At 37.2% G+C, this 23,068-nt stretch overlaps 1 non-coding gene and 2 pseudogenes across 1 annotated transcript; all 3 read left to right on the top strand.

The window, feature by feature from the left end:
• The first annotated feature begins 3,250 nt into the window (after positions 1–3,250).
• LOC150013029 (U6 spliceosomal RNA) lies at positions 3,251–3,354 on the top strand. Its single transcript, XR_016510929.1, has one exon. It is a non-coding gene; the product is annotated as a U6 spliceosomal RNA (small nuclear RNA).
• Positions 3,355–6,847: 3,493 nt separating this feature from the next.
• LOC150013028 (non-histone chromosomal protein HMG-17 pseudogene) lies at positions 6,848–7,419 on the top strand (annotated as a pseudogene).
• A 3,109-nt stretch (positions 7,420–10,528) lies between these two features.
• LOC150013027 (aurora kinase C pseudogene) lies at positions 10,529–11,064 on the top strand (annotated as a pseudogene).
• Positions 11,065–23,068: the final 12,004 nt, after the last annotated feature.

Genomic DNA, 23,068 nt, shown 5'->3' with positions numbered 1-23,068 from the left:
ACCTTGCAGGCAGGAAGGGACTGGCAAACAGTGTGATGAAAAGCAAGGACCTATAACTAAGATTACTCTAACCAGCAAAGCTATCATTTAAAATGGATTAAGTGCTTCCCAGACAAAGTAAAGCTAAAGGAGTTCATCATCACCAAGCCCTTATTATATGAAATGTTAAAGGGACTTATTTAAGAAAAAGAATATCAAAACTATGAACATTAAAATGTCAACAAACTCACAAGTATCAACAACTGAATCTAAAAAATAAAAACAAAAATCCAACTAAGCAAACCAGAATAGGAACAGAATCATAGGTATGGGGATCATTTGGAAGGTTATCAGCTGGGAGGTGGGATGGGGAGAAATGGGGAAATGGTGCAGGGATTAAGAAGCATAATCGGTAGGTACAGAATAGACAGGGGAAAGTTAAGAATAATATATAGGAAAGGTGAAACCAAAGAACTTAACTGCATGACCCATGGACATGAACTAAGGGGGAGTGGGGTTGCTGGAGGGAAGGGGGTTACTGGGCAGAGGGAAGCAAAGGGAAAAGAGATTGTGACAACTGTAACAACATAATAAATAAAATATACTAAAGATAAATTAAAAATAAAAATAACTAAATAATTTTAAAAATATTTTTTTGAACTATAAACAAATTTTCTGGTCTTTAGAAAAGTCATATTACTTTATATAAAATGATAATCTAAAATAAATAAATAAATAGATAAATAGTTAAAAGATTTAATAGTGAAAATTTAAAATGACCTATATTACTTCAAAATATCCTTGGATATATAAAAATAGTCACAGGGATGTAAAGTACATCATAGGGAATATAGTCAATAATATTGTAATAACTATGTATGCTGTCAGATGGGTACTAGACTTATCAGGGTGGTCACTATGTCTAATTACTATATTGTACATCTGAAATTATTATACTATTGTATGTCAACTGTAATTGAAAAATAAATTTAAAAAATTTTAAAAGATCATTGAATATAAGTACAGACCTTCTAAGATATAGAAATAGGATAACTAAAAAATTATGTAATAATTTGTTATTATTCAATACATCAGAAAACAATAGAGAAATCAATGAAACCAAAAGCTGAATATTGGAGAAAGCTCAATAAACTTGATAAACATGCCATGGCCGGTGTGGCTTAGTGGATTGAGCGCCGGCCTGTGAACCAAAGGGTTGCTGGTTCGATTCCCAGTCAGGGCACATGCCTGGGTTGCGGGGAAGCTTCTCATTTGGGGGCGCAAGAGAGGCAACCACACAATGATGTTCCTCTTCCCTCTCTTTCTCTCTCTCTTCCCCTCTCACTAACAAAAAAGAAAAAAATTGTGGGAGAATGAGTGATGGGGAGCAATGAGGAAAAAGTGGGACTATGGTAATAGAAAAACAACAAGTAAAATAAAAAGAAGAAATGGTAAAGTTAACACTGTCCTAAACATAAAAAAAAAAGAAATAGTAAAGTTAACACTGTACTAAATGTATACACTTTCTCTAATAATTCCTTCAGTTAGAGTATTGCTAACACTGTCACAACATTCTTATGATTCATCGTGTGTTATAGTTAATGATGGAATTACTAGAGTACACAGAAGCAGAGATAGAATTTTCATGAAAACTAGGTATTTCTGTGATGTTCACTACATATTCTTTAGTAAGTATGTAGAAAAGTAGTTAGGGAAGTGGAAATTTGTGTAATTCTCTTGTTCATATGTCTTTTGCATTCAGTTTCTTTTGTATTTACTTGTTAAACTAAGAAAACCCTGTGTTTTCTAACCAAGCCAAGCAACTAATGTCAAGTTTACTAAAGAAGTAGTAAAGTTAACCCTGTACTAAACATATATACTTTCTCTAATGATTCCTTCAGTTAGAGCATTGCTATCACTGTCATAACATTCGTATGATTCACTGTGTGTTATACTTAACAATAGAATTACTGGAGTATGCAGAAGCTGAAATAGCAGTTTCATGAAAACTAGGTTTTTCTGTGATGTTCACTGCATATTCTTTAGTAAATATATAGAAAAGTAGTTAGGAAAGTAGAAATTTGTGTGATTCCCTTGTTCATATGTGTTTAGCATTCAGTTTCTTTTGTATTTACCTGTTAAACTAAGAAAAGTTTTTGTTCTCCAACAAGGCCAAACAAGTAATGTGAAGTTTTCTAAAGAAATAATAAATAATAACTGTGATTTGCATACTCACAACTGTAAACCTATTTTCTTCACTCTGTATTTGTGCAAGACCATTACAGAAACTACATAACTAATCAATAAAAACAGCCATAGACTGTGTGTTACTTTTGTGTCAGACCTCCATATTAATGGAAGCATGATAGACAGCAAAGAGCATGAATTTTGGTACTAGAGAGATCCTCATTCTAATATTAAGTTATGCTGGATAAAGGTCCTCATATTGCTCTGTACCTCAGTCTCACTGTCTGTAAAATGGGGCTAATGTATCTCCCAGATTGGGCTCTTGAGAAGATGGAATAAGGAAATGATTGTAAACACCTAGCATAGTGCCTGACCTATATTAGGATGAATCAAAGTTAATCCTACTTCTCTCCCTCTACAAGCATTTGCAATTTAATACTCAACAGCAATTTTACTTTTTCCTCAAGGAAGGCCTACTTTTCGAAGGACCATACTCAAGGAAAACAAACAAAAATGGTTAAGTTAGTGTTGCTTGGATTCAAAGGAACTGGCAGATGCTCCCTCAGGTCAAAACTTTTCAGCTGAATGGAATCTTCAAACAGAAGCTTTTTGGCAAGTCAAACACGGGGAAGAGAAAAACAAGTTTTGCTGCTGATAACATGCTATACTTCCCTTGCACAATATTGGCTTTTGCTTTTATTTAAAGAGCAATTACTATGCAATGTTTTCTAAGCAAACATTTAGGAATTTTTGAGCAAGCCTCAGCTGACACATCTCCTTTTTGGCCTAAAAAGTCTTTTCTCAGTGAGAAGTATTAAATAATTATAATAAAGAAATTGAGGCAGACAGTATGAACTGATTTAGTAATTCGGTTCCATGCAAGTACAACTTATTTAACAGGATTTCTCCTATTTCCCTCAGAATTGTTACCAAGGTCCCATTGCTGGAAACAAAAAGTATGGTAGTTTTCTCACTATAAAACACACCTGACCATAAGACACACCTAGGTTTAGAGGAGGAAAAGAAGAAAAAAATATCTGAACCAAATGGTGTATTAAAATATTTAATAAAATATAACAGAATAGTGCTCACTTCAGCAGCACATATACTAAAATTGGGATGATACAGAGAAGATTAGCATGCCCCTGCGCAAGAAAAAAAATATATATATATCTCAGAATAATATTTCAACCATGTAAAGTGAACAGTAGTCAACAGCAGTATTACAAACCATCATCACTGTCATTAACAAATGAGGAGAGACTTTAAGGTTCAAGTACTCTTCTAGTTTTCTGGGAACCCCAAGAACTCATCATTGCTAATGTCAGAATTTATGAAGCTCAGTTGCTCACAATCACTGATATCACTTTCTTTGCTATCTTCCTACTGACCAGACGCCCTGAGATTCAGCAGTAAAGTGAGACATTTAAGCATCCCCAAGGGTTTTGTGTGGGGCCACCGCTTCCTCTTCTAACAGATTTCGCCACCACTGACAGGTCAGGTAATACACATCATGGTCTGTGATGCAATATTCACTCCATAAGATGCACAGCCATTTGCCCTCCACTTTTTGGGGGGGAAAAGTGCACCTTATGGAGTAAAAACTATGGTAATTACCGAATATTTGAAATACAGCTATTTTAGCAAGTCATCTCACTCACAACATGCCTCTCCTCTTCAATGTAAAAGTGGACTAGAATTTGGTGGAAAAGTCATCTTTTTGAAGAATGCTAAGCTTATGAGGGGGCACCCCCCAAAACCAGAATTTATTTATTAAAAATTATGTATTTATTCTTACATGTTTAAACTTAAATTACCTCCAAGGTACTCTCCATTTGATGTAACACACCTATCAAGTTGCTTTTTCCACTGCTCAAAACAGTTTTTGAACTCATTGATTTTGATGCCTTTTGATGCTTCTGCCATTTTTTATTTCACTTCTTCCACCTCAGCAAAACGTTTCCCTTTGAGGACTTTTTTCATCTGGGGAAACAAAAAAAGTTGGTTAGGATGAGCCTGGGTGAATAAGAAGGGTGGGGCACGGTTTCATGCCATTTTGGGTTGAAAAGTGCTAAATACTCAACATGGTATGGGCAGATGTGCTTGTCAATCACCCATTATGAAATAGGCAAAAATATTGAAAGAGTCTTCAAAAAAATTCACTGAAGTAGAACAGAGCCTCTCACAACAATGCCGGTTGGTACACTGATACAGATGAGTTCTTAGAACACTCACCTAGGGGGGCAAGCCTGTACTATAAGGGACCACCCCCCATAAGATAATTCCATTTTTTTAGGGTTACCCTCGTATGAAAAGAAATAACCCTTTTCCTTCATCTCTTGGAAACCAGAAGTAAACATTTCCCATACAATCACCACTAAATTTTGGAAGCCAGCCAGAGAAGGAGACACATTTATTGCTTGGCTGATATCTACTCTACTACAGATCTGGTCTTGGTGCTACTGAGCTAGGGAAGCACACAGGAAAGAAGGATGGTCACAACCACAGTTTGAAACTTTAAGTTGACTACTTACAGAACACTTCATCCCAAAATAGCAGAATATATCTTATCTTCAAGGTATAGAACATTAACTAATAAGGAAATACAAAAGAATTGAGTCATACTAATTACATTCTCTAATCACATTGAAATTAAAATAAACAAAATACCTGAAAAATCCTTAAATGTTTGGAAATTAATTATAAACTTTTAAATACTATGGGTCAAATAAGAAATCAATTAGAAAATATTTTATTTTAATCAAAATATAAACATAATATGTCAAAATTGATGGTAATGGCAAAACAATGCTTAGAGAAAATTTTATAACATTAAATACGTATTTTTAAAAAAATTCAAATCACTGCCCTAAGTCTTTACTTTAAAAACAAGTTAAACAAGAGAAAATCAGACTTCCGGCCAAGATGGAGGCTTAGACGGACACGCTAGGTCTCCCTCTACAACTAGAAAGGAATACAACTACCTTAAAACAAGATAACCAGAAATTCCAGAAAATAAAACTACATGGAAGCCCAATGTATGAAGTTATAAACCAGCGGTGCTTGCCTGGGTAGATAGGAGAGGCAAAATCGGAACCGGAATGGAAAGATCTGGCGGGGCTGTTTGCGGTAGCAGTGGGGAGAGTGGCATGGGGAACAATCCCAGCTGCAATCAAGCCCAGGCAGCTCACGACCCCAACGCGGGGAAAGGCAGCACCCCCATTGCATCGGACAGGGAGGCCCAGATGGCGGGAGGACGGATCCCGGTCTCCCAGTGGAGAATAACAGCAGGAACCCATCTTGGACCCCCGCCCCCACACAAAGCACCACAGCGCAGTGAAAAAGGTCAGGATCAAAGGTAGTGATGAGTACATGGGGCTCCACCCCCCACAGCCTGCTCAGGAAGCAAAGCAAAGCACAAATCTGTCAAAATGAAGGAGACAACGATTGAAATCCCAGTGACACAGCTCACCAGGCAGCATATAAAGAACCTGATGGACAAACAAATAAGAAACCTTTCAGAGGCTCAGTTCAGAGCTATTATTATGAGGTAGCTTACAGAATGAACAAAAGATTTGGAACAGGACAGAGAAGAAAAGAAAGCCACTCATACTGAAATGAATGAAAACACATACGAGACAAGCAGTGAGGAAATAAAATCCAGAGATCAAATCAACAAATTTGAACATAGGGAAGGAACAGTCAACCAGTGCAGAAAGAGAAAACAAAAAGTAAGGAAAGTGAGGAGAGGATCAGAAACCTATGGGACAGCTATAAGAGATCAAACATTCGGATTATAGGATTGCCAGAGAGCGACGAAGAACTAGAACTTGAAAAATTATGTGAAAAAATAATGAAGCAGAACTTCCCAAACTTGGGGAAGGAAATAGACTTACAGGTCCAGGAAGCACAGAGAATTCCAGAAAAACTGGACCCAGGGAGAACCACTCCAAGACACATTATAATCAAATTGTCAAAAATTAAAGATAAAGAGACTCTTAAAAGCAGCAAGAGAGAAGAATCATGTATAAAAAGGTTCCAATTAGACTATCAGCTGACTTCTCAAGGGAGACCCTACAGGCAAGAAGGGACTGGCAAGAAATATTCAAAGGAATGAAAATCAAAAACCTACCGCAACAAATACTCTATTCAGTGAAACTGTCATTCAGAATAGAAGGACAGAGAAAGTGCTTCCAGGACAAAATAAAACTGAAGGAGTTCATTAGATCCAAACCACTATTATATGAGATGTTAAAGGGACTGGTTTAGAAGAAGGAGGATCAAAACTATGAACATTAAAATGAAAACTGCATCACAAGAACCAACAACAGAAGCTAGGGAACTGAAACAAAGGCAAACTAAGTAGGCAACGAGAGTGGAAAAAGAACTATAGGTTTGGGGAACATACTTGGGGGAGGTCAGCAGGGAGGGGGAAGGGGGAGAGGGAGGGAGATGGTATAGGAATTAAGAAGCATAGTAGGAGGGAATGGAATAGACAGGAAGAGGTTGAGAATAACTATATGCATAACCAATGGAGATGGACTAAAAGGGGGGGGACAACTGGAGGGAGGGGAGCCACCGGGTGGAGGGGAGCAGAGGGAAGGGAAATTGGGACAACTGTAACAGCATAATCAATAAAACATATTAAAAAAATAAAATTAAAAAAATAAAAACAAGCAGTGTGAAGAGGAAGCGAGAACGACCCCTGGATCGGCCAAAGCCTACGTGCTGCTGCATCCCCACGTCCAGCCCGAATGTCCCGCCACCGTCGCCATCATGCCCAAGAGAAAGGCTGAAGGGGATGCTAAAGGAGATAAAGCCAAGGTGAAGGACAAACCACAGAGAAGATCCGCCAGATTATCAGCTAAACCTGCTCCTCCAAAGCCAGAGCCCAAGCCTAAAAAGGCCCCTGCAAAGAAGGGAGAGAAGGTACCCAAAGGGAAAAAGGGGAAAGTTGATGCTGGCAAGGATGGGAATAACCCTGCAGAAAATGGAGATGCCAAAACAGACCAGGCACAGAAAGCTGAAGGTGCTGGAGATGCCAAGTGAAGCATGTGCATTTTTGATAACTGTGTATTTCTGGTGACTGTACAGTTTGAAATACTATTTTTTATCAAGTTTTATAAAAATGCAGTATTTTGTTTTACTTTTTTTTTTAAGCTATGTTGTTAGCACACAGAACACTTCATTGTTGTTTTGGGGGGGAAGGACATATAGTACTAATAGAATGTCTCCAAAGCTGGACTGACATGGGGGAAAAAACACCTTTCCCTTATAGTTTTGAGAGACTTCCTCTTGGTTCCTAGGAGGAGGAATCCCTTGGATGTTGACACACATTAGCCACCTTGGCACAAACACCTTGTGGTGTGGAAAAACTAAATTTCATTTTTATGTCCTTTTCTCCCTCTCCACTTTAAGCATAGACTTGATTCCCTTAAGCCCAGAGACCTGTTGGGACCTGGCCACCCTTCCCTCCAACCCCCCAAGATTGGTTACCAGTATGTTGGGCAATCTGGACTTTTCAGTGTCACCATTGAGATTGCATCCCTCAAAAGAGTGACAGTTCCTTTTTTAGATTGTGGATCTACAGATTGATAATTCTGCCATTTTCATTTGATTTCCTGAAAGTCAGGGTCGGCTTGTGAAAAGTTGTTAAACAACATGCCTAATGTGAAATGTCAACCCTCACTCTAAACTTTCCCTGTTCAGAGCATCGAATGAAGACTTCATTGGGTTTTATAGTGGCTTTCTGATTTTAGTAGTCCATAGAAGAAGGGAGTTTGGAAGTTGTTGTATACTGTTAATGATTGTCTGCCCATGTCCTGCCTAAAATACCATGATTGTTTATGAAAAGTACCTTTAATAAAAGCTGGATACAGTTTGGCTTGGAAAAAAAATAAAATAAAATAAATAAAAACAAGTTAAACAAGAGAAAATCAGACACAAAGCAAGAAGAAGAAGATATAATGAAGTGGAAAAATCAATGAAATAGAAAGCAGAAAAAAAAAATTTTTTTTAACCTAAAAACCGGTTCTTTGAATAGCTCAGTAAAACTGATAAACCTGTCACCATACTGATCAAGAAAAGAAGATACAAATTATAAATATTGGGAATGAAATAAGGGACATCACTCTAAGTCCTATAAGATTACATTTTTGTAGCTTAGATGAGCATATAGAACATCTGACAGCTTAGATAAAATGAACACATTCTTTGAAATAATTACTAAAGCTCCCTCGAGACAAATAAACTGAATCACCGTATATCTATTAAGGAAAGAAGAAATTAAATTTGTAGTAAAAAACATTGCCACAAAAATATTCCTGGCCCAGATGACTTCACTAGTGAATTCTATCAAACAATTAAGAAAGAAATGATACCAATTTTACACAAATTTTTCCAGAGGAGATAATACTTACCAATTCATTTTATGATAACAATATTACCCCAATAGCAAAACCAGACAAAGTCATTTTAAGAAAAAAAACAACAACCAATATCCTTCCTGGATCTCAACTTAGAAATTTTTAATAAAATATTAGTAAACTGAAATCAATAATATAGAAACACATAATACTCATGAAGTGGTATTTATCCCAGGTATGCAATGTTGGTTTCACATTTAAAAATCAATCATTATAACTTACCATGTGAACAGAATAAAAAGAAAAATTATATCGTAATCTCAACAGATACAGAGAAGCATTTGCAAAATTTAAACTCCATTTAGGATTTAAAACTCTCATCAAACTAGAAATAGAAGGGAACTTTGTCAACCTGATAAAAAGTACCTATACAAAACATAGATTTAACCTTACCTTTAATTCTGAAATATCAGGGATAAGATTAGCAAGGACATCTGTTCTCACCACCTCTATTTACCATTGCACTGAAGGAACTAACCAGCACAATAAGGCAAGAAAAATGGTGTTTGAACCATTGGGTATTCATATGTGGAAGGAAAGAAAAAAGGAAAAAAGGAAGGAAGGAAGGAAGAAACCTCTGCCCTTAACTCATACCATATACAAAATTAATTTAAAAACACCATAGACCTAAATGTAAGAGCTAAAATTATAAAATTTCTCTAAGAAAACATAGAAATATAATCTTTTTTAAAAAAATTATTTGTTTGTTTATTTATAGAGAGAGGGGTAAGGAGAAAGAGAGGGAGAGAAACATCATTGTGTGGTTGCCTCTCATTCACACCCACAACTGGAGACCTGACGTGCAACCTAGTCATGTGCCCTGACTGGGAATCGAACCAGCGACACTTGGCTCACAGGCCGATGCTCAATCCACTGAGCCTCAGCAGCCAGGGCTTAGAAAAATAATCCTTGTGACTTTGGTTTAGGCAAAGATTTCAGATAGAACACAAAAACTACAAGCCATAAAAAAAAAAATTATTGTATATTATAAAAATTAAACACTTCTGTTCCTTAAAAGATACTAAGAAAATGAAAAAAATAAGCCTTGGATCAGGAGAAAATATTTATAGAACACCTATCTGATGGAGGGCTTGCACTCAGAATAATATATAAAGAATTCTTATAACACAGCAGCAATACAAACAACCCAATAAAAATAGAAAAAGATTTGGACAGACACATTAGAAAATATATGGATAGCAACAAGCACATGAAAAAGTGCCCAATATCATTAGTTATCAGGGAAATGCAAATTAAAACCATACTAATATACAACTATACAACTACTGTAACAGATAAAATTAAAAACACTAGCAATATAAAATGCTGTGAAGGATGAAGAGCAACTAATTAGAACTCTGTCACACTGCTAGAGGGAATATAAAATTGTTCAACCACTTTGAAAAACAGTTTGAATTTCCTGAACCACCGGATCACCTGGACTGGCACACAAATCCCACGGGGCTCAGGAAGGTGTTTTCTTACCACAATCTCTTCTCTTCATGAGTGTCTCACAATCTGTGTTGAAATCTAGCAATGCTCAGCCCGCAGCTCAAAGAGCCCAATGCTGCCCAGGCTGCCCACTGCGTGAGAGCCTTTGGCTTTGTGTCTGGAAGAGGAAGGAACATGGGGCCAAGGGATGAAGAGCAAACTCCAGAGTCTCAAAATTGGTAACTTTAAACTTGGGCATCCACTGGGCAAGGGAAAATTTGGTAATGTGTACCTGGCTTTGCTCGAGGAAAGCCATTTCACTGTGGCTCTGAAAGTTCTCTTCAGGTTCCAGCTCGAGAAGAAAGGAATGGAACACCAGCTGCCCAGAGAAATTGAAATCCAGGCACATCTACAACACCCCAATATTCTAATCCTATACAGCTACTTCCATGATGTGTGTTGTGTGTATCTGGTTCTGGAATATGCTCCAAGGGGTGGGCTCTACAAGGAGCTGTAAAAGAGTCACTCATCAGATGAGCAGCATACAACCACAATAATGGAGGAGTTAGTGGCTGCTATGACTTACTGCCATGAGAATAAGATTATTCACAGAGATATTAAGCTGAAGAACCTGATGGTGAGGTTCAGGGTTGAGGTGAAAATGGCAGACTTTGGCTGGCCTGTGCACACTCCTCACTGAGAAGAAAAACAAAATGTGGAACTTTGGACTACTTGCCCCAGAAGTGATCTAGCAGAGAACATTCAATGAGAAGGTGGATCTATGGTACATTCGGCTGCTCTGCCACAAGCTGCTGGTGGGAAATTCATCTTTTAAGAACACCCTCTATTCTGAGACCTATAGATGCATCCTCAAGGTTGGTGTAAGGTTTCCTCCATGAGTACCTTTGGGGGCCCAGGACTTGATCAGAAGGTTCTCAGTTACCAGTCCTCAGAGTGGCTGCCTTTCACCCAGATCCTGCTGCACCCTGGGGTTAGGCCCTCTTTGAGGGTGATGCCTCCATCTGCTCAGATGGCTTCCTGAGTCCTGCCCACCCCTGTTCCTATATGTTTGTTCAGGGAGTTCCCCTGGCTCCACTATCTCATCTGTATTTTCTTTCTTCTCTTTAAAAATATAAGATATTAATTTATAAAAGATTAATCATTTTGTACTAAGTCAAAAAATTTAAAGAAAAAGAAAAACAGTTTGGCAGTTTCTTATAAAATTAAATATACACTTTTATAACCTGAAATCTCCGGTCCTAAGTATTTACCTAAAAGAAATATATTTCCATATAAAGATTGGTGTATAAATACCTATAGTAGCTTTATTCATAATAACCCCCAAACTGGAAACAACCAAACATCTATGAACTAGCAAATAGATTTTTAAACTGTGGTATATTCATACAATAGAATACTACTCTGCAATAAAAAGGAACAAATTACTAATACATGGAACAACATGAATGAATCTCAACATTATGCTAAATGAAAGAAGCAATGCATATATGAGCAAATTCTGTATGATTCTATTTATATTATGTTCTGAAAAGTCAAACACAGCATAGACGTCAGATTTGTGATTGCCCAGGGTGGAGATAGATTACAAAAGAGCATGGGGAACTTTTTGCAGTGGTGGAAATGTTCATATTTTGATTGAGGTGGCAATTATATATCTTTCTACTTTGTCAAAACTCTTCAAACTATACATTTAATAAAGTTGAGTTTTACTGTATGAAAATTATCCCTCAATAAATCTGACTAAAAAAAATAAAGGCCATAGAGGGGAAAATAGCAGATAGATGGTGCACAGCAGATTTTTAGAGCAGTGAGTCTATTCTTTATAATACTGTAATAACCTACAATGGGCAGCAGTCCCACTATATCAGTGTCCTGATGGAGTCCTTATCTGAATGTTTAGAATTTCAGTTTGGGGCATTCCAGGCCCATCCCAAGGGCATTCCCATTACACCCCATTACCTTAGTCTTGGGCATATTGGTACTTGCCATAACTGTAATGATTGACAGTGACTCCACTTTGGATTCTCAAAAAGTATTCAAAAAGTCCACTCTGCTCTTGATCTATACACATGTATTTGTAAAACCCATAGTACTGTGCAACACAAAGAGTAAACTCTAATGCCAAATATAAATTTCAATATTGGTTTATCAGTCACAACAACTGTAACTTATCAGTGTAAGATGCTAATAATAGGGGACGCAGTGGAAAGTGAGGTGGGGGGGTGTGCTTTCCACTTAATTTTTTGTCTTGATCTCTCTACTTTCTAAACTCCCCCGTAGCTGTCATCCTGCTCTCTATCCATGAGATTGTCTCTATCAATTTTTCTATGAATCTAAAATTTCTCTAATAAATAAAGCATATTAATTTAATATTTTTAAAAAGAAAGAATATATGATGACAGACACATATTACCTGACTTCAAATCCTGGCTCTGTTTCTTATGTAGTAGCTACATGACTTAAGCTAATGATTTATTCTCAGCTTTCTTGTGTATAAACTGGGGAGACTGTAATAACTATATTATAGGACTGTTTTGAGGATAAAATAAGTTAACATACATAATTCCCTTGGAAATGTGCTACTCAAAGTATGGTTCTTAGACCTGCAGCATCCACATACACCTGGGAGCAAGTTAGAAATAAAAAGTTTCACACCTCATCTGTAGAATCTGAATCTGCATTTTAATAAGATGCCCTGAGTACTTATACAAATGTTAAATCAGTGTTTGATGTGAATGGTTCTCTCTAGGGTCATGCAACACAGGACCTCTGAGGAAAGCCTGATAAAATGTGGGTGTCATTCTACTCTTACAGACATCTTTAAACTCTACTTTCCCCATGAAACCTTTGTTCTTGGACTCAGAAGATGAGGCAGAGGGCAAGCCAAGAAAGGCAACTACCCAGATTACCCCTTTCTCTCCTCTCTATAGCATGTCTTTTTTCCCCAAACTGGACTTTAGTTAACAACTACTTTAACCAAAGTGTCAAATTACCCAATGAAGGGATTGAACATGGTCATTAAAAAAAACAAACAAACAAAAATATCTCTCTCTTTGATAAGGGGTTAATATCCAAAATTTGTAAAGAAATTATAAAATTCAACACCAAAAAACCCAAACAATTAGAACATACAAGATGGCAGAGGAATAAGTGAAAGCTGTGCTGATCCCTTCCCAGGACCAGTCTGGAATTGCAACTGAATTATAGAGAGGTCATTTGGAATGACAAACTGAGCAGTGACTGGAGGGAAGCCTTATAACCACAGACAGATAACAGAAACCACTTCATCACAGTATGACTGGTATGAAGTGTGAAGAAGATGCAAGAGTGCTGGCTGGGTTCCCATGGGTGGCAACTGAAGAGCTGGAAGGATATTTCAGTGGCTAGGGGTTGTCCCTGAGATTTGTGGGACCTAAACCTCAGGCTGGGCTCTGTAGCCTAACCCCAGGCTGGGCTTCATAGCCTACAGCACCAGAGACAGAAAGGCACCCAAATAATGTCTAGCTGTGAAAAGTGGTAGGATTTCTGTCTGCCAGGGAGAGACAGCTAAAGATGTGGAGAGCCTTTTAAAGGAGCAACACATAAAATTTTATTTGCACTCACTTACCCTGGGCTCTGGCAAAGTGGGGCAGAGTGGACTAGAAATGCTTGAGGAGAGTTTGGAGATGAAGATTTTGGAGAGAGAACTGAGGGAGCAGCTGATGGGATCCTACGCTGAATCATACCCCTTACTGTGGTAGCCGTCTTGCTCAGGCAGATCACTCCCCTCCAAGAGGCATCAAACCAAGGGAAAGCAATAGCTCTTCTCACAGAATTACTCTGCCCCACCCTGTGGTTCTTAAATCTGACTGCTGAATACAAAGTGACTAGATTAACAACTGAAGGAGACAGCCAAAGACTGTGGATCCCTAGTAGTCTCGAACAGGCTGCCTAGACCCAGATTGGGACATGATCTGAGATCACCAGGGACATATCCAGAAAAAGAAAACAGTGGTAAAACTGGATTCTACTGAGATCAATTCCACCATGGTCTTCTTAAAGATCTGTGTTATTTTCTCTCCACTACAGCTAATATTTAACATCCATTTCTTGTCCTTCAAGTTTGTCCCTTTTAGGTCACTAGTTTTTATACTACAGTTTATTTCTAATCTTATATTTTGCTTCTCCCTTCCCTTGATCCATTTTATTTACTTTTCTCTTTTTATTTTCATTTCAGATTTTATTTATTATCTTCCTGTGACTTGTTTCTATACCACAATTTTACTAATTTTTCCCCTTCCAGCATCTCAAAACCACTTTTCTTGTCAACAGTAATCTCACATCCTTTTTCCCATTCTTAAAATACCCTTATTCTACTTCCACCTTTATCAAACTTTGCTCATTTGTTCTGGATACGGCAGTCACTGTTGAACATAGATGCTAAAATCCTCAAGAAAATACTGGCAAACCAGATCCAGTAATACATTAAAAAGATCATACACCATGATCAAATGGGATTCATTCCAGGGATTCAAGGATGGTATAATATTCCCAAATCAATAAAGCTAATACACCACATAAACAAAATGAAAGACAAAAATCACATGATCATATCAATAGATGCTGAAAAAGCATTTGATAAAGTACAGTACCCATTTATGATAAAAATGCTCAGCAAAGTGGGAATAGAAGGAGCATACCCCAACATAATAAATGCCATATACAAGAAACCTACAGCCAACAACATATTCAATGGTGAAAAATGAAAAGCTTTCCACTTAAAATCAGAAACAAGACAAGGATGCCCACTTTTACCACTTTATTCAACATAGTATTGGAATTTTTAGTAACAGTAATCAGACAAGAAAAAGAAATAAAAGGCATCCAACTTGGAAAGGAGGAAGTAAAACTGTCATTATTTACAGCTGACATTATAGTGTACATAGAAAATCCTATAGACTCCACCAAAAAACTACTCAACCTAAAAAGTGAATATGGCAAAATAGTGGGATATAAACTTAATAGTCAGAAATCAAGACATTTTTGTACACCAACAATGAAATATCAGAAACAGAAACTGGGGGGAAAATCTCATTTACTATAACAACAAGATAAACAAAATACCTATGAATAAACTTACCAAAGGAGGTAAAAGATCTGTACTTGGAAAACTACAGAACACTGAAGAACAAAATTAAGGAAGACACAAATAAATGGAAGTGTATACCATGTGCATGGGTTGGAAGAATTAACATCATTAAAATGTTCCTACTACCCAAAGCAATCTACAGATTTAATGCAATTTCTATTAAAATACAAATGATATATTTCACAGATTTAGAACAAATATTTCAAAAATTTATATGAAACCAAAAAAGACCCCAAATAGCCTCAGCAATCTTGAGAAGAAGAAGAAAACAAAGTAGGAGGGATCGCAATACCTGATATCAAATTATATTACAAGGCTACTGTAATCAAAACAGTCTGGTACTGGCATAAGAACAGACACATAGGTCAATGAAACAGAATAGAGAGCCCAGAAAGAAAACCATGTCTCTATGGTCAGTTAATATTTGACAAAGGGGGCAGAAGCATTAAATGAAGTAAAACTAGCCTCTTCAACATATGGTGTTGAAAGAACTGGACAAGGACGTGCCAAAAAATGAAACTAGGCCTTCAACTTACACCATACACCAGAATAAACTCAAAATACATAGAAGAATTAAACATAAGCCATGACACCATAAGAGTCCTAGAGAAAACATAGGCAGTAAGATCTTCTATATCCTATGCATCAATATTTTTGTTGATACATCCTTTAGGGCAGGTGAAATCAAGAAAAATATAAACAAATGGGACTATGTCAAATTAAAAATCTTCTGCATGGCTAAAGAAAACACTATCAAAATGAAAAGGGAACCAACAGTGTGGGAAAACATATTTGCCAATGATACCTTGGACAAAGGTTTCATCTCCAAAATATATAAGGAACTAGTGCAAATCAACACCAGGAAGACAATCCAATTTAAAAATGGGCAAAGGATCTGAATAGACACTTCTCCAAGGAGGAAATAGGAAGAGATGCTCAGCATCACTAGCCATCAGAGAGATGCAAAATAAAACCACAGTGAAATACCACTTCACCCCAGGTCAGAATGGCCATCACTAACAAATCAAGAAACAACAAGTGCTGGCAAGGATTTGGAGAAAAGGGAACCCTAGTGCACTGTTGGTGGCAATGCAGACTGGTGCAACCACTGTGGAAAATAATATGGAATTCCTCAAAAAACTAAAAATGAAATTGCCTTTTGACCCAGTGATTCCACTGCTGGGATATAGCCTAAGAATACTGAAACACCAATTCAAAAGAACCTATGAACCCTTATGTTCATAGCAGCACTGCTTACAACAGCCAAGTGCTGGAAACAACTTAAGTGCCCATCAGTAAATGAGTGGATAAAAAAATGGTACATTTACACAATGGAATACTGCACAGCAGAAAGAAATAAGGAGCTCCTACCTTTCAAGACAGCATGGATGGAACTGGAGAGTATTATGCTAAATGAAATAAGCCAGATGGTGAAAGACAAATACCATATGATCTCACCTCTAAGAGGAACCTAATGAAAAAAATAAACAAATGAGCAAAATAGAACGAGAGGTATGGAAACATGGAACAAACTGACAGTGACCAGATGGGAGGGTGGAGGGGAACAAGGGAGTAAAAAGAAGAAGAGCCTAGTCAAAGAACATGTATAAATGACCTATGGACATGGACAACAGGGTGGAGATTGACTCTGAGAGCAGGAGGTGGGAGGGGCAAGGGAGAGCAGAAGAAAAAATTTGGGACAACTGTAAAAGAACAACAATATTTTTAAAGAAAAAAAAAAACACACCCACAATCAATTAAAAAATAGGCAAAGGACTTGAATAGACACTTCTCCAAAAAGGACATACAGATGAGCAATAGACATATGAAAAGATGTTCAACTTCACTAATCATCAGAGAAATGCAAATTAAAACCACAGTCAGATATCACCTCACACCAGTCAGAATGACTATCATCAATAAATCAACTAACAAAAAATACTGACAAGGATGTGAAGAAAGGGGAACCCTTTGGCACTATTGGTGGGAATGCAGATTGATGCAGCCATTGTAGAAAGCAATATGGAGATACCTCAAATAGTTAAAAATGGATCTGCCTTTGACCCAGATATCCCACTTCCGGGAATATATCTGAAGAAACCCAACACACTAGTTTGAAAGAACATAAGCACCCCTGTGTTCATTGCAGCATAATTACAGTTGCCAAGATATAGAAGCAACCCAAGGGTCTATCAGTAGATGGACATTTATGGGACATTTACACAATGATACTATTCAGCCATAAAAAAGAAAATTTTACTTTTTGCAACAGAATGGATAGACCTGCAGAATATTATGCTAAGTAAAATAAGCCAGTCAGAGAAAGACAAATACCATACAATTTCACTCATATGTGGAATCTAATGAACAAACTGAACTGACAACAAAATATAGACAGACTCGTAGGTAGGAGCAAGTTGACAGCTATGGAGGGGTTAGGGAGTAGAATAATTGAGCAAAAGGAAAAAGGACTCATGGACATGAATAACAGTGTGGTGATTGCTGGGAAGGAGGGTATAAGGGGACTAAATGGTAATGGAAAAAATACAATTAAAAAAGCTCTCTCAACTAGGAAGACTCTTTGGTCATTACTCTCTCTCTCTTTCTGCCCCCTTCCACCCCTTTATTCTCTCTTATTTCAAAAATCTTAGGTTTTGGCTAGTTTTAAATTGCAGTAAAGCAATTTGTGAAGGCTCAGAAGATATTGACAACACTGAAGAACAATTTTTAACATAATTCCTATTGAGTTCGATTTTTCAGCTGTTTTAGACTTAAATAGGCATGCTGATTTCAAAACTGCAGTTAGTTTTCTTCTATAACACCAAGTTTTTTTTGCTACAGCTTATCTTAATTCGACCTCTCTAGGCTGGATTGAGCCTGGATCAAGGCAAGCACTAGTGCTCTCCTATTGGCTGAGAGCAAACCTCCCTCAAGTGGGGAGGAATGGGAGATGACCTTGGAGACCAGCGACAGTTCAGACTTGTCTAGGCTATTCAGTTACACATGAGACAGTGTGGTGAGAGGTTGGGTGCCGCTCTATATAACGAATTGTATTCCGAAGTGTAGTCAGAGTTCTTGTCTGTATACAAGGAGTTCGCAGATTTAATTTTTTTATTTACATAGGTACTTATTTCCTTTCCTTCAGATCATGTCTGCCTCTGCTATTTCTCATCATAAGTGTCTAAACAACCCAGATTCATTTTGTTATATCTGTGGCAGTTTCACCATTTCCAGTCAAAGGACAGACATCAGCGCATTTGTCATGAAAGCCTATTTTGCATATTTTAAAGTACAACTTGGTGATCAAGATAACTCTTGGGCCCCTCACAAGGTGTGCAAGCAGTGTGTTGAGAGTTTACAGGTGGGAACCATTTGGTATACCTATGGTTTGGTGAGAGCCCAGAGATCATTCAAGTGACTGTTACTTTTGTATAGTGAAAACGTCAGGATAGAACAAGAAAAATAAATGTAAAACAGAGTATCCTAGTTTACCATCAGCTATATGCCCAGTGCCTCAAGCAGCTGAAATCCCAGTGCCAGTTTTCATTGAACTACCCTCTTTCAAAAACCAGGAATATGGTGAAGAACTAAGTGACAGCAACGATGAAGATTTTGAAATTGAAGATGACTCAGTTCATAAGGGATTTCATCAGCATGAGTTGAATGATTTGGCATGAGATTTGGGACTACCCAAAAAGGCTTCAGAACTCCAAGCATCAAGACTGCACAAGAAAAACTTGCTTGAAAAAGGAATGAAGGCATCCTACTTTCAATCAAGAGAAAGTGCATTTCTGCAGTACTTTGAAAGTGATGGTGGCTTTGTATATTGCCATGACATACATGGTTTAATGGAGGAATTGAGAATTCCGATCTAGAACGTAAGTGAATGGCGACTGTTCATCGACAGCTCAAAGCGGAGCTTGAAGTATGTCCTCCTCCACAATGGCAATTTATTTGGTGCTGTCCCAAATGACCATTCAGTTTGTTTTTATGAAGAATGTGAAGACATAAAGAGAGTCATTGATCTGTTGCAGTATCACAAGCACAATTGGATCATCTGTGTTGACCTTAATATGGTCTGCTTCCTTTTTGGTCTGCAACACAGATACACCAAGTATCCCTGTTTTCTGTGTATGTGGAACAGCAGAGCTCATGAGAAGCATTGTGTGGAGTCAAATTGACCTCCAAGATCTGACCTCAAACCTGGTGATCCAAACATTCTACATGAGTCAGTTGTTGACAGAAAGAACATTATATTCCCACCTCTGCACATAAAACTGGGTCTTATGAAGCAATTTGTTAAAACTCTGCCAATTGAAGGAGACTGTTTCAAGTATCTCATTTTGGCATTTCCTAGCCTGTTGTTTGAAAAGATAAAGGCCGACGTGTTTGACGGTCCACAGATTCGACAGCTCATTAAAGACGAACATTTCTCAGGAGAATGTCAGAACTCCAAAAGAATGCTTGGTTGTCATTCAAAAACTTTGTTAAGGACTTTCTTGGAAATACACAAGCACAGAATTACACCAAAATTGTCCAGAAACTCTTGGAGAGCTTCAAAATGCTATAAGCATTAACTTTTACCTTAATATGTATGTTTGGTAGCAGAACTTTACTACTTGTACACAATTTGACTTACAGTTAGAATATATAGCTTTTATATGAATAAAATAACTCTAAATAAACAGTATATTCAGGTAATTTTTTTCTTTATTCTCCTGTGTATGTACATTTTGTATGATTTTTGGGACAAAGGGAGGGTATCTTGTACCTTAAAAAGTTGATGTGATAGAGAAAAACTGAGGTCAATTTTGGATTCAGATGCCAAAAGTTAGTAAAAAACAAATGTCAGATCTAACTCAGCAAAAATTGTATTCTACAGTGATCTGCCAGACACAACCACCATGACTTCCATTCTCACACTCAACAGCAAGCGCTCCTTCAAAGTGTGCCAGAAGTTTATGATATGTAAATTGAAATTTAGTAGATAAGACCACAGAGGATTAACTATACTGTATATTTGAAAGTTACTAAAAGATTAGATTCTAGAAGTTTTCATCACAAGAAAAAATTTTTCTAACTATGCATGTTGACAGACATTAACTAGACTTATTGTGGTCATCATTTTGCTATAAACAAATATTGAATCATTATGTCATACATGTAATACTAATAGAATGTTATATGGTAATTATATCTCAATTGAAAAAGGATCACAGTAGACTGAACTTTTGCTAAAGTAACCATTTGCCATACAGATGCCTTTGTTCCTAGTGGAGATTAGGTAGTACAATGTTAATGATCCAGTATAGTTCCATTACCAGTTCAGAGCCACGGTTCAGATGCTAGGTAATTTAGAAACTTATCTTTGCAGTTTAAAGTTTATTATCCATAAAACCACAATGAGATATCACCTCCCACCTGTTAGAATGGCTATCATCAATAAATCAGCTAACAACAAGTGCTGGTGAGGATGTGGAGAAAAGGGAACCCTCGTGCACTGTTGGTGGGAATGCAGATTGGTGCAGTCTCTGTGGAAAACAGTATGGAGTTTCTTCAAAAAATTTAAAATGGAACTGCCTTACGACTCAGAAATGAAATGGAATTGCCTTATGACCAGCAATTCCATTTCTAGGAATTTATCTAAATAAACCCAAAATACCAATTCAAACTTATATGTGCACCCCTATGTTCATTGAAGCATTATTTACAATAGCCAAGATTTGGAAGCAGTCCAAATGCCAATCAGTAGATTAGTGGATAAAACAGCTATGGTACATTTACACAATGTAATACTTCTCAGCTGTAAAAAAGAAGGAAATCTTACCTTTTGCAACATCATGATTTGACCTAGATATTATTATGCTAAGTGAAATAAGCCAGTCAGAGAAAGACAGACACCATATGGTTTCACTTATATGTGGAATCTAATAAACAAAATTTAAAAAAATCAGAATAGAAACAGATTCATTAGATACAGAAAACAGACTGACAGCTGTTATAGGGGACAGAGTGAGGGGAATTGGATGAAAAAGGTGAAGGGATTAAGCAAAAAACAAACAAACAACAACAACAAAAAAAAACACCTCACAGACACAGCCAACAGTATGATGATTACCAGAGGGAAATGAAGATTGGGGGAAGTTGAAGAGGGTAAAGCAAGGATAAATAGTGACAGAATGAGACTTTGGGGAGATGAACACACAATACAATATATAGACGAAGTATTATAGAATTGTACACCTGAAACCTATGTAATTTTATTAACCAATGTTACCCAAACAAATTTAATAAAAATTATAAAAAATAAAATTAATTTTAAAAGTTTGGAATCCATGCACATTTAGCATTAGTCTCTTTATTCATATTAAGCTTCAACATGTGTTGACTCACTTTGTCCAAACTCACTATTTTTATCAAGAATTCCAGGATCTTAATACATCTTAATACATGGTTTAAAGCATAGTTAAATTCAAACACCATCCAAGGAAAATTTTCAGGGTGCATATTTTTTGCTATAGTTGACTCTGCAGGCAAACAAACAAACAAACAAACAAAAACCAAATGACATATAAAGGGCACATGTCTCATAACATTCATATAGGAAAAAACTATTCCTTTTAGGACATTGATATCATGAGGAACATTGCTTTATCCATGGGTGAGTTCCTTTAAGCCACTAGCTAACAGATACTAAATAAAATAAGACCTCTAACAGGAAGTATTTTGAAAAAAAATTTTTTTTTATTATATATTGGACCCTTAAGACATAAAATCATGCCCCAAGCTTCCTCTAAGTGCTGTATTATAGGCCTTTTGATATAGACAATAGACTTTTTAAGGCTTTTTAGTAGGTTGTATCTTCTAAAGATGGCCACCTCAATATTTGTAATGCTACATGTTCTTCCATATTACCCTGCCCAGGCTCTGTAGCTTCAGCGTCATCGCAAGATGTCGATTCAACACGGGAGGAGACAGATACCATGTCACTCCCGAGTCGGACTGCACAGCCATTCTTGGCGGTGCAGATAGACTCTGAAGAAGCTACACCATCGTCTCTCGAGACGGACGGCTGCCGACATGTTCTTCTTATCATGTGCCATTGATATTTCTTCCATGAAGGAGCAGGGTCTTTCTCTTCTTTCCTTGAGACTGGGCTTACCTCTGTGACTGACTGGAGAAAGAGTACAATGGAGAAATGCTATGTGACTTCCAAGGCTGAATTGTTCAGACATTAATGCATTTTTGTCTTTCTCTTTTGGCATGCTTGCACTTGGAACGCAGCAACAATACTGTGAAGAAACTAAGAAGCCATGTTGAAAGACCAAGTGTGGGTGTTCCAGCCTATAGTCACAACTGAGGTCCTAGCCAGCAGCCAGCATCAACTCCCAAACATGTTAGTGAGTGAGCTCCCAGTCATCAAGTCACTCTTAGCCTCCAAGTGGTCCCTAAGGAGCTCACAGAATTCCTTCCCAATCCCAACCCAAATCACAAATTTGTGAGAAAAGGAAATAATTGCTGTGGTTTTAATCCATTAAATTTGAAAGAGATGTTGTGGTATTTGCCTATAGTCATACTGAGAGTAAGGGGTTAAGTCGGGATTTGAAACCAAAGTATGAGCTCTGAACCATTACACTGTAGTGCATCTCATGTTTCCAGCAGTCTCACTGGAAAAACTATCTGAAGCTTAGTTATGCTTGACTGTTTGAGGTTGGGAAGGAAATTCAGTTTGCAGATTAAATCTCTTCTTAAACTGTTTAGCATTAAGCCCTATTCTCTTTTTCTAATATAAATTTTCAAGGAAGTGTCTTTCTGCAGATACTTGTCATCTTACTGATGATGGCCCCCAACTGGAAACAAATTAATGGCCACTTAAACTTTTCAAATAGACATTTAT

This window comes from Furipterus horrens, unplaced genomic scaffold, assembly GCF_987537825.1.
Source record: "Furipterus horrens unplaced genomic scaffold, mFurHor1.1.pri manual_scaffold_4, whole genome shotgun sequence".
Taxonomy (NCBI): Eukaryota; Metazoa; Chordata; class Mammalia; order Chiroptera; family Furipteridae; genus Furipterus; species Furipterus horrens.
Note: the sequence above shows the minus strand (reverse complement) of the source record. Positions and strands in the feature narration are given on the sequence as shown.